Consider the following 14,873-nt stretch of genomic DNA (forward strand, 5'->3'; position numbering starts at 1 on the left):
ATCAGTGCATGGGCTGTCTCTAGGAACTCCTCTATGAATTTCGAGGAAGGCCCCGGGGGTCTATAGATAAAAAGGCCAGAAAGGGAGAAATGAGGGCTAGTGGAGATTTTAAAACGCGCACATTCACAGCCAGTAATGTTTTCCTTTAAGAATGAGCAGGTGAAGGAAGTTCTATAGATGGCGGCAATGCCGCCTCCCCTCGAGTCTCTATTGATATAGGTCATAGAGAACCCGTCCTGTAACGTTAGATTAGGGATGCTGGTTAGATCATCCCTAAGCCAGGTTTCACATAAGAACATAATGTCCGGGTTCTCGTCTATTAGAAGCGTTTTTACCTCCGCATGGTGTTTGGCCAAAGACCTGACGTTGAGCTGGGAGATAGTGAGTGAGGCCTGGTTACTTCTGGTAGCTTTGTGGCTAAGTAAACGTGGCTCCGGTATAGCTAAATTACAGGCCTTACATTGAAGAGCCGTTCGTCCACTGCAGCCCTCTAACTTGTCACAGCGTGGGCCTGGGTTGAGTGCCCAGAGTAGGTTTCTGTCGTAGGCATATGCTGTCTGTGGTTTTTGAGCAGGGGGCCTGGCGAGAGGCGATGACTTGGCGAGGACGGGCGAAGACGGGCTTGCCTTAGGCGCGCCTTCGGCGCGCAAACTGCGCGCCCGCCCGCTGCACCCGTCCGCTGTGCGTACGGTGGTTGCACATAATTTCAAGCCAAAAAGGAGGGCGGGGGCGTGGCCTCGGAGTGGGCGTGCCCTCTTGCCTCGCTGACAATGGCGATCTCGTTTGTTTTGGTGCCTGGGCTCCGCTGACAGCGATAGGATCCGCTGTGCGGTGCGCTCGTAGTGCACACAGGAAGTCCTGAACTGCCAGGAGACAGCGTGAAAGTTAAAATACACAATTTAAATGTGACACAAGTGATACATTTTAAAAAGAGGATCCAGGTGGTCCCGGCTTCCGCCTCAGGAGGTAACAGGTTCCAGCGAAAACACTCTCGTTCAGTGTTTTTATATCGGTGGGGGAGGGGGGCGTGGCCTCGGAGTGGGCGTGGCCTCTTGCAGAACAATGTCATACATTCATCCCAGTACAGAGATCTGGGCCTAAATCCATCGTTGTTTTGCACTCCACACTACCCCAGTTCAGACATGACCATATGCAAATCAGCCTTGACCCTGTGCCTTATGGGAACAGTCCAGCCCGAACTGCCAGGCCTTGGCTTTCCTGGACCGTAAACAAACATCCTAGGACCGGTTTCTGGCTATCAGCCGTCATCAGCCAGAATAACTTGACTTGTTCTGTCGCTATTACACACTATGAACAGACAGATCAGGCACACACACACCATAAAATAGTCCCTTGTATGCATGGACGCCGGTTTGCTTGGAACAGGAGCCCTATGCACTACACTTCCCAGAAAGCTATGGGGCACAGCAGAGGAAAACGGAGTCAGCGATATTAAAGAACCACCCTCCTCTATATAAGCACCTCCTCAACAAGAAGAAGGTGCTTGACAATTTGTCCAGTATCGTTGTATAGCGGAAAGTATTCCCCGCTGGAGGACTGGTTCATTTTGGCGATGTTAATGCGCCGATTGTCCTGAAGATTTCAGGACATGTGGAACATTTGTGTGCTATTTGCAGACTTCTTTATCTTGTGTGCCAAACTCTCGGCTCAGGAGTTTTCAGGTAACGTGTTTCTGGCAGAGAGAGGTGCCGGAGCGCTCTCCTCTCGAATGCGACTTTTGTTTTTTTGCTGCGTGCTGGAAACCTTATCAGCTTACCCCCCTGACATTTAAATGACTGCAGTTTTAGGAAACCGCATCCGGTTGCCGTGAGTTGCTCTCTCGCCGAATTTACACCTGCGATTGGGGCATTTTGGGATCATAGAACACATGCTGCGTATTGAACAGTGGTGGTGCGCCATTCATTGTTTTGGGATTTCTACATTGCTCCTTTTCTGGTACATTAACCTGTTGGAGTTCACAAGGTCCTGGCAATTCCGCTGTTGGGTCCCATGAGGGCATGGTGTCTGGAAGATTTCTGTGTCCTGACCAATTTCAAGTGTATTGTTGCTGGGCTCCTTGTCAGTTCATGACACATAATTTAAAACCTGTTTGAGTGTGTCTGCATGTGTTTACCTGTGTTGCCTTTCATACTTGTTTCTTTCTTTGTGTCTATACAGTGCTAGTACATTGGAAGAAGAAGTTTTGAGACCTAGACCGGACCTAGGAGACAAGAGCCATCTCAACAGCGTTCATTGTTATTTTATCCCCTTCCTTTTCCCCAGGGTGCTCCCTTCCATAGTGCTGTTTTTTTTACTATATTGTGGGAGATTGTGCTCAGGGGAGTAGAGAGGCTCCTCTGCAAGCCATCATCCGCGCTGGCTGCTACGACGAGGTTAGTGGCATTTTCCCTTTCTTGTGCTACTGACAGCCTGACAGGTTCTTGGGTAACACTGAGGGCTTTAAGATCAGCAGGCCTGCCCTGCATTACATGTAGACAGAACTCTCAGGGTGGTGCCTACTTACAGTTTTGGGAAGTTGTGCCTTGACTGGCTAAAAATCTCAACATTGTCTCAGTTGAAATAACACTTATCCCTACTTTCGGATGACCTGGAACTACAAGACTTCTTGTTAGGTCCTCAGAAACCACAACAAAACGCTTCTTGTATGCTATATACAATGAAATATGGAAGCTTTCACAGCTGGATGCTGCTGAAAGACTGCACAAAATTGACAGAGCTAACTTAGAGAAAGCTCTGGCAGTAGTTGACAAGACTTGACAACCCTGTCCTCTGGAATGTACTCTCTGGGTAACAGTGCCGTCAGCAATAGACATTATATAACATGACGTCCGCATTACAACATGAGCAATGCAACTTAGATCCATCATGCTACTGAGTGGGATGCTTCAGACACTTTGTTCTGGTCACGTACCATGGTGACATATTAATGCCTCAAACCTGTTCGAACCTTACCAGCTTACAAAACAGAAACTACTCATGGCAAACAAAGATGCAACCTGCGCTATGCTACAGATAGAGAGATTAGAGAGATTGCCGTTCACTGCTGCTGAATCCATGGGTTCATTACTCTGCTGATTTTGACATTTTATTTCCAATATTGCTTTGAACATCATCAAGTTGGCATATATGAAGCGTTAGGGGAAGGGTATGTACACAAGTATTGGGAATTACCTTTCAACTTCCGGTGCTGGAATAAGGATACTGAAGTTTTTCTAAGTGCATCTGGCTTCAAGAGTGCTTTGAAGAAAGTTTTGCTCCACAGGGTCTGCAATGCTTCCATAGCAAACTTATCTTGCTACTTGAAATGTTCCTCAGCAGGCATGACTTGTCCAGCTTTCAGATTGCTCTCGAATTGGAGTTATTTGATATTGAATAATCAAGGTTGCTGGGGGATAAGGCCTTGCATAGCTTATCTTGTCACGGTTTCTTCTGTGGTCACTTGTTGGATACAAGTATTATCTCAACTTGCCCATACAGTTAGGGAGGCGACGCTTTGGCCTTTGATAAAACTTCCAAATGTGCAGTTTGACAACTTGAGCAGATTGAAAGCCTTACTGTTTCAAAAAATGTGGCCTAACATCTACAAAGAAGAAGTTTGATCTTCAAGTTGCACAGTCCTCTTTGGAGATACAGTTGCTACTTTGCACTGATTTCCCACAACATTTTGGAGAATTGGTGCACCACATTTTTAACATTTCTCATACTACAGAGGTAGCAGACTTTTTAGAGAGCTTGGGCCCTGGTTTAGTTTAGTTTTTACATTTCAGACAGTCTTCACAGTCATTCCATTATTTCTGCACTCTCTGTCTTGGGAGGTCTTTCGTTGGTACTGTTCCTGATTGTTGGGACAGTAATTTGCATTTTTCTGCTCCACAATGGATATCCCATTTCGAGACGGAATGGAGCTGGCACTACCACAAGTGCTGCTATGCTGTGAATGCATGGTACAATGCTTTGGCAGACGTTTGTGTCAAGAAATGAATGAGCATGGGCTCTTACCCCTTTAGTTTGTGTGGCTTCACTGTATGCAGTCTGTATTTTGCTGTCTGTTGTGCACTTTTTACTTGTGCCTAGGAATACAATTGGTTCAACCTTTGGATGTAGAAGTACTGGTGGACCCGTTGAAGATCATTTGAAAATGATGTTCCCTGTGCATGCTGTTGCTTCCAAATGCATTTTTCGAGCCTTGCAGGGATGCTTCTGCTCCTGTTGAATTGGATCTTGGCTTTGTGGATTTTGCACTAGCTGTTTTCACTCCTTCCCCTGTGGGGGTTGGATGGGAAAACACTTGCTCCATAAACTTGCTCAGAGATGGGCATTTGGGATCATCGTCTATGATGGCTGGGATCAGAAATGCAAGTAAACAATTGGCTATTATGTTTGGTGGTAACTTTTGATTCGGCCTGTTTCTTAAACATCCTAAATTCTTTTTTTATTAGCTTTTATATTTTTAATATTGGCTTTCTGTAGTCATTGGGTTTTCAAACTCTATGATTGCCTTTTTCAATGATTTTAATAGATTTTAGCATTTGTTTATCTAAATGAATGCTGTAGCATTGCTTTGAAGAGCTTTCTTATTATCAGATAGCTTTACACGACTTATGTCAGAGGAGTGAGTGTCACGTGGCTAGGTTAGGCCCGGAAAGAAACGCTGCCATTTTTACATGAACACATTCCTTGAGTTGCCTTCTCTTCGACATGATGACTTTTGACACACATTGCTTCCGTTACAGTGCAAGGATTTGTTTTTATGAAACCATATTGCTTACAATTCTACTTTGTGAGTACAATTTCACGACCCCATGAACATTCAGTACAAGGCGTATTCAATATAAGTCACCATCTGCGGAAGCTGATAAACAGTATTCGCTATAGGAAGTAATTGCATCTTAAATGCAATTGCTCAACATTATCTGAATATCAAACAGTAGAAGTGGACACTAGGACAAGGTTCAGAACCAGAGGCTACTCGCTCAGGGTGCTAAAAGCACCGGGGGTGGTGGTCCCCAGGGCTGCGGGGTGGCGGTGTGGCCCCCCACATATTTTTACATTATCTGGGGAGGTGGCAACGCCCGGGGCTGCGAGGGGCCCTGCGGGCCCACATGCAATATTTTAACATGAAGTGCCGACCAATTCAATATCAGCAATGACTAAGGGTCCGATTACGGGTTTGGAGGTCCTGGAGCAGGCCTCCAGGCCACCGCCCTGCTCCAAGACGACCAAACAGTGCTGCCGGCCACCGCCCACCTGCCAGATTATGAGTTTTTCGTGGTCTGGTGGGCGTGCAGCACGGCAGTCCTGCGGCGGTGTTTTTCAAAGGCACCTAGGTATGCATTAGAAAGGCACCACCACATCGCATTCCGGCGCGGCATGGACTATGAAGTCCATGCCATGCTGGAACTGGGGTGCATACACCCTGTGCACCCCTGCAGGCACCCCAATGTATAGGACATGACAGGGCCCTGCAGGGCCCCATTTGTTTTATGATTTCCAGCAATTTCTTGAAAGAAGATAATCCATGAGACCCCTGGTGGCCCTGAAACTCGTAATATGCATGGTGGTGCCTCAGCAACACCCCCAGCATATTGTGAGCCCCTGGGTGCTGCGGGACCGCCGGGGAACCGCTGGGTGTTCCTCAGAGCCAGTGGTCCCAAAAGTGGCTGTAAATCAAAGCCACTCAAGGCCTGCTGATTTGCGCAGTGGTGCTCTCCCACTGCTGGACAGGCCGTTTTAATTATTCGAAAGAAGTTACCCTCGACTAGAATGCACTCCCAAAACAAGTTTATTACCTCTATTCTCCACAGCAAAGTCAGCAAAGAACATCAGATTCAAAAGGTCAGGCTTTACGCTTTTCCAACTTTCACAGCTCTTGTTCACAGGCCAATGTCGAATGAGGCAATGAAGAACAAAACTGACACCCATTTGTCATTAAATACCTGGGGTCTTATTTATGAGGCTGTGCATCACTTTTACGCCGCTGGTGCGTCACTTTTTGTGACGCACCAGCAGCGTAAAAAATGCACCTTGTTGCGTCATATTTACAAAGTGACGCATCTAGGTCGATGCGTCACTTTGTAAACCCCTGCGCCACATTATACCTGCGCCAGGTATAATGTATGTAATTGGGGCGTTTTGACGCAAGGAAGGGTCATAGAAGTGACGCAGTGAAATCTATGAGATTTCACTGCGCCACTTTTAGGACGGCTTGCGTCAAAATCTTGCGCCTGCCCCATGTAAAAGGACGCATTGCTGGAGTTGCGTCACTTTTGTGACACACTCCAGCAATGCGTCACTTTTGCACCATACAGATACGTCAGAAATACTGACGTATCTGTAAGTCCTTGCGACATGATGCGTCATACATTAAATATGACGCATCAGGAATGTCGCAGGAGTGCGCACTGAGAAGTGACGCATCGCTGCTTTCACGCAGCGATGCGTCATTTCTCATAAATGAGGCCTCTGTTTTGGGAGTACATTCTTGTCGAAGGCAACTAAACGTATGCCTTAGAACTCGAGCGGCATTTCACTGATGTGGCCCAATCGGGCAGAAAAATGCAGGGCAAGGAGAGAACTCTTTAACATATATGGTTGATCCACATCTGTAAAGGCAGAGACGAGTTATTGAAAAGGATGCATGTTTCCACAGTTATTGCCAGTGGCTCTTATTGATGCAAGCATGTCCATTCATTGCTTTTGGGCATTAAATGACATTCAGAAAAGATGACGATCTATGACTTAATTGTTTGTGGTACTTCATTCAAGATGCACTTATAATACATTTACTGCGCCAAATCAATAAGTAAAGAATGGCAATCAAGCAGGATGTGATTGGTCTCAGTGCCTGTCGTTGCCCTCCTCTCCATCAAACCTCTTGCCAAGGCTGTCTTTCATTGTTGTATCATCTTTGAGCACAGATAGGCAGGCATAATGACCAGGAACATCACAGAGCCAAACAACAGAGATGCATTAGGGCAGGGTGATTTGAGAGGAGAAAGAAACACACTTTTGGACTTAGTTGATTTTACGCCTACGTACAAAGCTCGCTTCTCACTTCTCTCTTTTTGGTACTTTGCCTTGACTTTCTTTGACATAAAAAGTATTTCTGCGAGCTGGGATATTTACCTCTGACCTTTCTATACCATTAGCAGAAGGTGGTGGGTCTGTACTCTGTGTTTACTTCTTTTATATTGTCATTTACGTTTAGCTCCAACAAAAAAAATGCCTGCCTGCCCTTTGACTGTTCTGGTGTCCAAATGCACAGGGGACTGTGCTTAAAAGAAGCAATAGTTCACGGTTTTAATGTACATCCTGCAAGTGTGTTGTAAGGTCGGAGATGGTAAGCCTGGTTGGTTAACAAAGTTATAACCATCCTCAAAAGCCCGAAGATGTTTAGCACTATTTAATATCGAACATACGATTATAAACTCTACGAAATGAAGATTGTTGGTGTAGAACTTGAAAAAGCCACTTTGAACTCGTGTTCCACACGAACAGGCACACGTTTGAAAGCATCGATCAGAGAAAACAACCTCACTCACTTTGTACATATTTTTCAAGATTTCTCTACGTGACAGACCAAAGCTTAAGCCTAATTGATGTGAATATGATCACGTTTCCGTAGGCTAGTAGTAAATTGACTTTCTTTAGTTTTAGTACTGTACTCCTTACACGTGTTAATTCTGCATTCCTTCTCCTGGTGCACAGTGATGCCTTTCCCCTCTTTCACATCATTCTACCCTGGTGTGTAATGAAAAAGTAATGTCACGTGACACATTTGCATTACCAAACCCAGAGTCTATTTCATCCAGCAGTTAGTTGCTTTCCTCTTACGTGCACCTTGCTAATCCCTGCAGTGAGCTATGCTATTCTGAATGCTTCTGTTAGAGGTAAAGTCAAATGCTGCAATACATTGATGAGTAAGAGCTCTAATCATTTTTGGCTCATGGTGTATAACATTTTAGTAATGGAATGAAAAATGGTGTGCAATTGCAGGATTCATACATTTGTCTTAGAATGCCCTTCACCTAAATAAGAAGTGTTGCTAAAGTGAAAGGGGAGGGCTGACCTTCACCCTTAAAATCAGGAAATAGGAGAGAGCCCAAGTCGTCATCTTTCCTTCTAGCTATCTTTAAATAAGGCCAAAACCATGGAAGAGCCTTAAAAATCTTATTGCCTTTCACACTAAGAATACACCCAGACTCTCCTTGTAGGGTTTCCTCCTCACAAAGATCACCAGCGATGGCTTGCTTTCCCTCTGTGCTGAGACGCCAAGCTGAACTGGGAGTTTCCAGTGAGGGCAACTCAGACATTTCTTGGCTCAACTCTTAGCACCCATCACTCTTAATAAAATTCCCTGTCCCTAAGCAGGCAGCCTGCAGACACTGTTCGTGTGTGTCTGCTATCCCTATTGTCTCCCTCATGAGACTCTGAGTATTAAACCTGTGGTAAACAGCCCCCTGGCGTTGGTCTTGCACCAGCAGCCTCACTCAGCTTTGGACCACATTCATACTGGCTCCACCATGCACGCTTGAAACTCTGCCAGCTCACTATGTCTAGTGTCTAATCTACTGCTGGGAGGCATGACCCCTCCTAGAAGGAGTTGGCAGCTCCGGCTGTGGTACAGGCGTCTTTGCTGTACATAGACCTGTCCCAGATACCTCACTCACAAGCATTCTCTGTGGGTTCTTCTCTTAACTCAACTATGCTCCGCTGGATGCAAATGCTATAGTGATCACAGCCTTCCTTGGACCCCAATCCAATCCAATCAGGTTAAAAGTGCACAGCTGCCAGGCAAGCATCCCGGCGCTAGAAGCAAAAGATGGAACTAATGAAAAAAAATATCATTGGCTGAATATCCAGGTTTTTAGTTGCTTCCTGAACTGGCTTTCATTAGTAATTTGTCAAAGGAAGAGAGGGATCTCATTTTCTGCTTTAGAAAACAGGTATGTAAAGGAACAACCTCTCCATAGCTTAAGTCGAAACCTTGGGGACTTCAAGAGTAAAACCTCCACAGACCTTAAGGCTTGATATTTAGGAACGGTCTTATGAAAAGAGGGAAAAGCAGTGACCAAAGCTTTGAAGCTGAAACCTTTCTTAAGAGGGAGCCGGTGTCGCTATTTAAGACGTGATTTGACTGAGATTGGGGGACCCAAAGAATCAGCCTTGCTGCAGCGTTTTGGATGACTTACAGGAGATCGAGCAGGCATCTAGGCAAAACCACATACGAAGCATTGCCACAATTAAGTCTGGAATGATAGACGCATGTACAATAGTTTCCATGTGGCTGTATTCCAAGGATTAGTGTGGATCAAAGAAAAGCACATACTGGCCACTGATCAATCTGAGGGCAGAAAGAAAGTTTGTGGTTGAACATTACTCCCAGATTCGTTGCGACAGAGGTAGGGGTGGAAGCAAGGTCCAGCTCAGCTAGCCAACATTCTTTAGACCACCCAGCTGTTGTATGGCCAAACATGAATCTCTCCCATTTGGAGGTGTGCTGCCCCAAGCCGTCCCTGTTCATCAACTCCAGGAAGTCCTCGAGGCATCTCTTAAAAGCAAGCTGCCCGTCAATCACCTTTTTTTCCAAGTGACAGGATAAGCTGTGTGTCATCAGCATAGGAGATTACTGAATGCCAAGCGCTTACATGATGGAGGCCTAAGGTGGCATATAGACATTATACAGTTTGGGGTTCAAAGAGGAGCCCTATGTAACCCCATAACTGAGTGATTTTGAAGAGAAGGTGGAGAGCTCAAGGACAACACAGTGCCCTTTTCAGAGAGGAAGGAATGACTTTGTTGTAAGTAGAAATGAGATCCCACGAACAGGTACTTTCAGGAAACAGCTTTATTGCAGCACAGAGCAGGTAGGACCATCCCTCATCTGACCAGAGCTCCAACTGCCAACAAGGCGCAGGAGAACTCCAGAACTAGGAACCCCACAGTAATCTAGAGTGCCAGCCCAAGAAGAGAGCTAAGCACTGTACAACATATCTTCCCCCTTTAACAAGAAAAGAAAACAAAACATAAAATAAAAGAAAAACAAAAAGATCAATTTACATAGTCATCCAGATAGGTGGGTGGACGACGAGAGCGAGGACTCCTCAACCTGGTTTCAAATGGGGAAGAAGAAGAAGTGGTGGGAACAGAAGTGGTGGGGACAGAATCAACCAAAGAACTACCATGCACACACAAAGAAGTGGAAGCATCCCCACTACCCACCTCCCCCCGTACTGTAGGCTGAGAGGTGGAACAAGAACCACCACCAGAAGTCAACAAGTACCCATTGCACCCCCCAGAATCACCAGCCACTAAACCATCAGAAGAAAAATATTTCTTCTTTTGGTAAAGAGCTACCCTCCTATAGTTCCAACTTTCCCCATTGGCCAGAACAACAAAATGTGGAAAGGCTTTCTTAACTTTGTGGGGACCTCTAAACTTGCTAAGTCCCTTAGTACACCTACCCGGCTTTACTTTAACAAGATCACCCACAGAGATAGGTAAGGAAACATTACTTTGGGATAAGAGCTCTTCATCTAAACACCTTAACCAAGCAGGAGTCAATCTTGTTACTGGTGCACGCCCACGCATTAATTCAAAGGGAGATTTTTCACCATTCTTATGAGGCGTTGACCGGTAAGCCCAGACAAGTTCTTGCACACGCTCATGCGAAAAACAACCACCTTCTACAAACATTTGAATCACTCCCTTCACAAGACGATTCACTCTCTCGCAGAGACCATTTCCTTGTGGATTGTAAAGACTTGTCTTCTGATGTTTGATGCCACAATCACGTACAAACGAAGCCATTTTCGATGACGTCAATTGAGTGCCATTATCCGAGATAAGGACAGACGGGTATCCCTCATTCAAAAAGACACCCTTCAGAAAGTTAATGGTGGTATCAGTATTTATCTCCCTCACAAACTGTACACAAAGCCACTTCGAGTAACAATCAATAACAACAATAGCATATCGTTGATTCAAAGGTAATTCACTCATGGGGCCTATAAAATCCAAACATACACTGTGCCAAGGTACATTTTCAAATCCAATTTTCTGTGGTGACTGAGATCCCACAATTTTCAAACGCTTCTCTCCTTCTTTGCAAAAACTACACCTCAGCACACAATCCACTGCATCACTATCAACGGTAGGCCACCAAAAGTTTTCTTTAACACAACATTGGGTGAGGCTTTGACCCAAGTAGCCCTCATGAGCTAAGTCAAGAATCCTACTCCTCAATGAACCAGGAGGAACAAAGCGATCACCCCGCATCAAAACATCCTTCCCTTCCAAGGAAAGCTCATCCAAGACCTTCAAAAAGGGTCTAACCTGAGGCTCAACAGTGCTTTCCCTTCTTGCTCCTTTCGAGACAAGATTTATAACTGCCTTTAAAGTCTGATCCTCCTCCATACCTTTTGACCACTCATCATGAGAAAAAGAACCACCTCCCAAAAACAAAACATCATCTGCTACAGCAACTGCTAAGTCATCTAAGACATCCTTAGAAGGACCGCCACACCCACTGGATCGTACAGGCAGACGCGACAAGCAATCTGCTTGAATGTTTTTCCAGCCATGAACAAACTCAATCTCACATTGGTAGTCTTGTAGACGAGAGGCCAATCTCGCCAACCTGGGAGACCCTTTTCCAGCACCACCCGGAGCTAAAACATGTAAAAGAGGTTTATGGTCCGTACGAAGAACAAACTTGTACCCCCACAAGTAGGTCCTAAAGTAACTCGTGCCCCAAGCAGCAGCAAGAGCCTCGCGCTCTATGACTGAGTAATTAGATTCTGAGACAGATAAGGGCCTGGACGCAAAAGCGATGGTCTTCTCCTCCCCTCCATGCTTTTGCAAGAGGACTGCACCAAGACCTACACCACTGGCATCAACCATCAAAATAGAGGACCGACCAGTATCAAAAGGGGTAAGAACATTAGCAGACTTAAGTTCCCCTTTGATCATATTGAAGCAAGACTCATGCTCAACAGTCCAATTAAATTTGACACCCTTTTTCAACAAATATCTCAAGGGAGCGGTCTTGGAAGAGAAATCCCTCACGAATTTCGAGTAAAATTCGATCAAACCCATGAAGGACCGAAGTTGATTTTTATCAACGGGGGAGGGAGCTAGTTCAATGGCCTCCAACAAGTTCTTCTTAGGTTTAATGCCCTCCTCAGACAGACAAAAACCCAAATACTCTATTTCCTTCAGAAGAAACGCACACTTTTCCTTTCTCAATGTAAGGCCAGCATCATCCACTCTTCGTAACACACTCTGCAGAATCCCATTGTGCTCCTCCAGAGAATCTCCATAAATCAAGATGTCATCTTGAAAGTATAATACTTTATCTAAACCCTTAAAAACCTCGGAAACTAATCTCTGGAATACACTAGCAGCAGAGACAAGTCTGAAGGGTAACCTCGTGAATTGGAAGGTCCCTTCACTAGTGATGAATGCAGTCAAGTGCTTGGACTTATCATCTAAGCAAATTTGATGGTATGCATGCTTTAGATCCAATTTACTACAAAACTTGGCACCCTTGAGTGTCGACACTAACTCACTAATATTTGGTAGTGGAAACACATCAGCAACCACACATTTATTCAATGAACGCAGGTCCACACAGAACCTAATTTTATTGTCTGGTTTCTACGAAATTACTACTGGTGAAACCCACGGGGACGCCTCAATGGGTTCAATGATGCCACCTTGAAGCATTTCCTCCAAAGTAGCCTTAACTTCTTTTCGCAAAGCGAAAGGGACTCTCCTCACCTTATGCTGGACAGGACAACTACCTTCCTTGAGGATTATATGGTGGGAATAACCTATGAGTTCCCCCAACTGAGCCCTAAAAACATTTTTAAATCTATCTAGTATCTCATCTAAGGAAGAATTATCAACAATAGACACTGGATCATCAGACCTAGGATTAACTAAAATATGCAAGTCATACTGATGGTGACGTCCCAAGATGGCCGGTCCATCAGTTGAAATGTAAACTTTTCCAGACGCTGACCTATTTTTAAACTCAATCTTTCCTTCGAAGTAGCCCAATAGGTCAATTTTCTCGCCTTGATATCCAGACGGAAAAATGTCACACTCTTTCAAAACCTTTTCACCCCACACACTCCTCATCAAGGATACTGGGATAATGGTCCACTTGGAACCTGTGTCAACCATGAGACTGACATACTTCTCATCAATCTTAAAGGTAGCTTTAAGAACATTTCCCCTTCGATCCCTGCAAGAGCATACTGTGTCACACAGAACTAATATCTTGTTCATGTCACGTTTCAAATCACCACACTCACCGACCACTGTCACTCTTGAGTTATTTCTATTTTTGCACATCTTTGCAAAATGCCCCATCCTTCCACAACGTAGACACTCCTTATCATTCGCAAAACAGAACTCGGCATCTGAAGTATGCGAAAAACTCCCACACTTTGAACACAATTTTGGACCGCTCTTGTTACTAGATGGTTGTTGCACATTCTTTTTTTGGAGAACATAGCCCTTTTTCCTAACAATAGCAACAGCCATCGCCTCCTCATCACTATTGTCACTATTCACACCCTTATTGGAAACCTCCGCAACTTTTGTTTCCAAACCACTCTTCTGTAACTCTTTCATGCATTTTTCGCTTTCTTCCACAACTTTAGCCAGCTCTATAGCCACTTTTAAGGTCGGATTCTTCGCTGCCCATAATCGTTCTTGGACCTTCCTGTTGTTAGCCTGAACAATTAGTTGATCTCTAATTAGTTCATCAGCCATTTGACCAAAATTGCACTTCACGGATAGTTCACGTAATCGTGCAACAAATTCGTCAATGCTTTCTTCTGCCAATTGTTTATTCTTGTAGAACTTATATCTCTGTAAGACAAGGTTTTCCTCTTTTCCAAATCTGGTTTCTAGTCTTGTTACCGCTTCCTTAAACTCATCTAAATCAGCTTGCGACCCAGCAGGTAATGCTTACGGTAAGTATTTAAAAAGACGCTGTCCCTCTTTGCCTAAAGTAGTCATCAAAAGGGCTTTCTTTCGTTTAGGTGAAAAGTCTTCTCCATCCAGAGCCTGAATGTAATTATTAAACATAACTATCCAGTCTTCCCACGCTATAGACGGATTCCCTGGCTCACTCAAGAATTGCGGTGGAAGGGCAACATTGATTGCTTGCGCCATGAGATCAGTCTATCACAGTCACGAAAGTTAGATGAAAATTATAATGCAAAGAGTACTTGTCACCCGACGATGTAAGGGCACAGTTTAAGACTGAAGTCAAAAGGAAAACAATATGCTTATATTTTTTTTTATAGTTTTAAAAACAAGCGCTTACTCCAAACAGGATATCCAAATTCCGCTGACACTACACGCCGTTTCTGTCACAAACGGTGAAGTTCCCGGTGAGTCGCGTCTCCTAGGCGACCACCGACAGCCGGTGCAGAAATTATTCAAAATGGCCGACTGCGTCGTACGTAAGCTCGGTCATACGTCTGACATCAGAGCTACAGCGTAGATAGACGCGCGCAAGGAGAAATGCGCTTCAGCGATGCGGTTCAGGAGCAACTTGGTTGCTACGCAACTCTCCAGATCACGTTACGCAACTCTCCAGATCACGTTACTTTAACGTCATTGAAAAGACGTTGAAGAGACTGCGATAGGCCGACGTCACTTACTTTGTCGACGGTGATGTCGGAAAGCGAAATCCTCTGGAAATCCTTCTGAAACCGCGATCACTCCCACAGTAGAGGGGTTGTTCTACGCTGTTCACCACACGGGGTTCGCGAGGGAATTGGAACACTACTGCTCTGTAATTTTCTCCTCGGCTGCACAAACAAACGGGAAAG

This window comes from Lissotriton vulgaris, chromosome 4_1 (genome assembly GCF_964263255.1).
Source record: "Lissotriton vulgaris chromosome 4_1, aLisVul1.2, whole genome shotgun sequence".
Lineage (NCBI taxonomy): Eukaryota > Metazoa > Chordata > Amphibia > Caudata > Salamandridae > Lissotriton > Lissotriton vulgaris.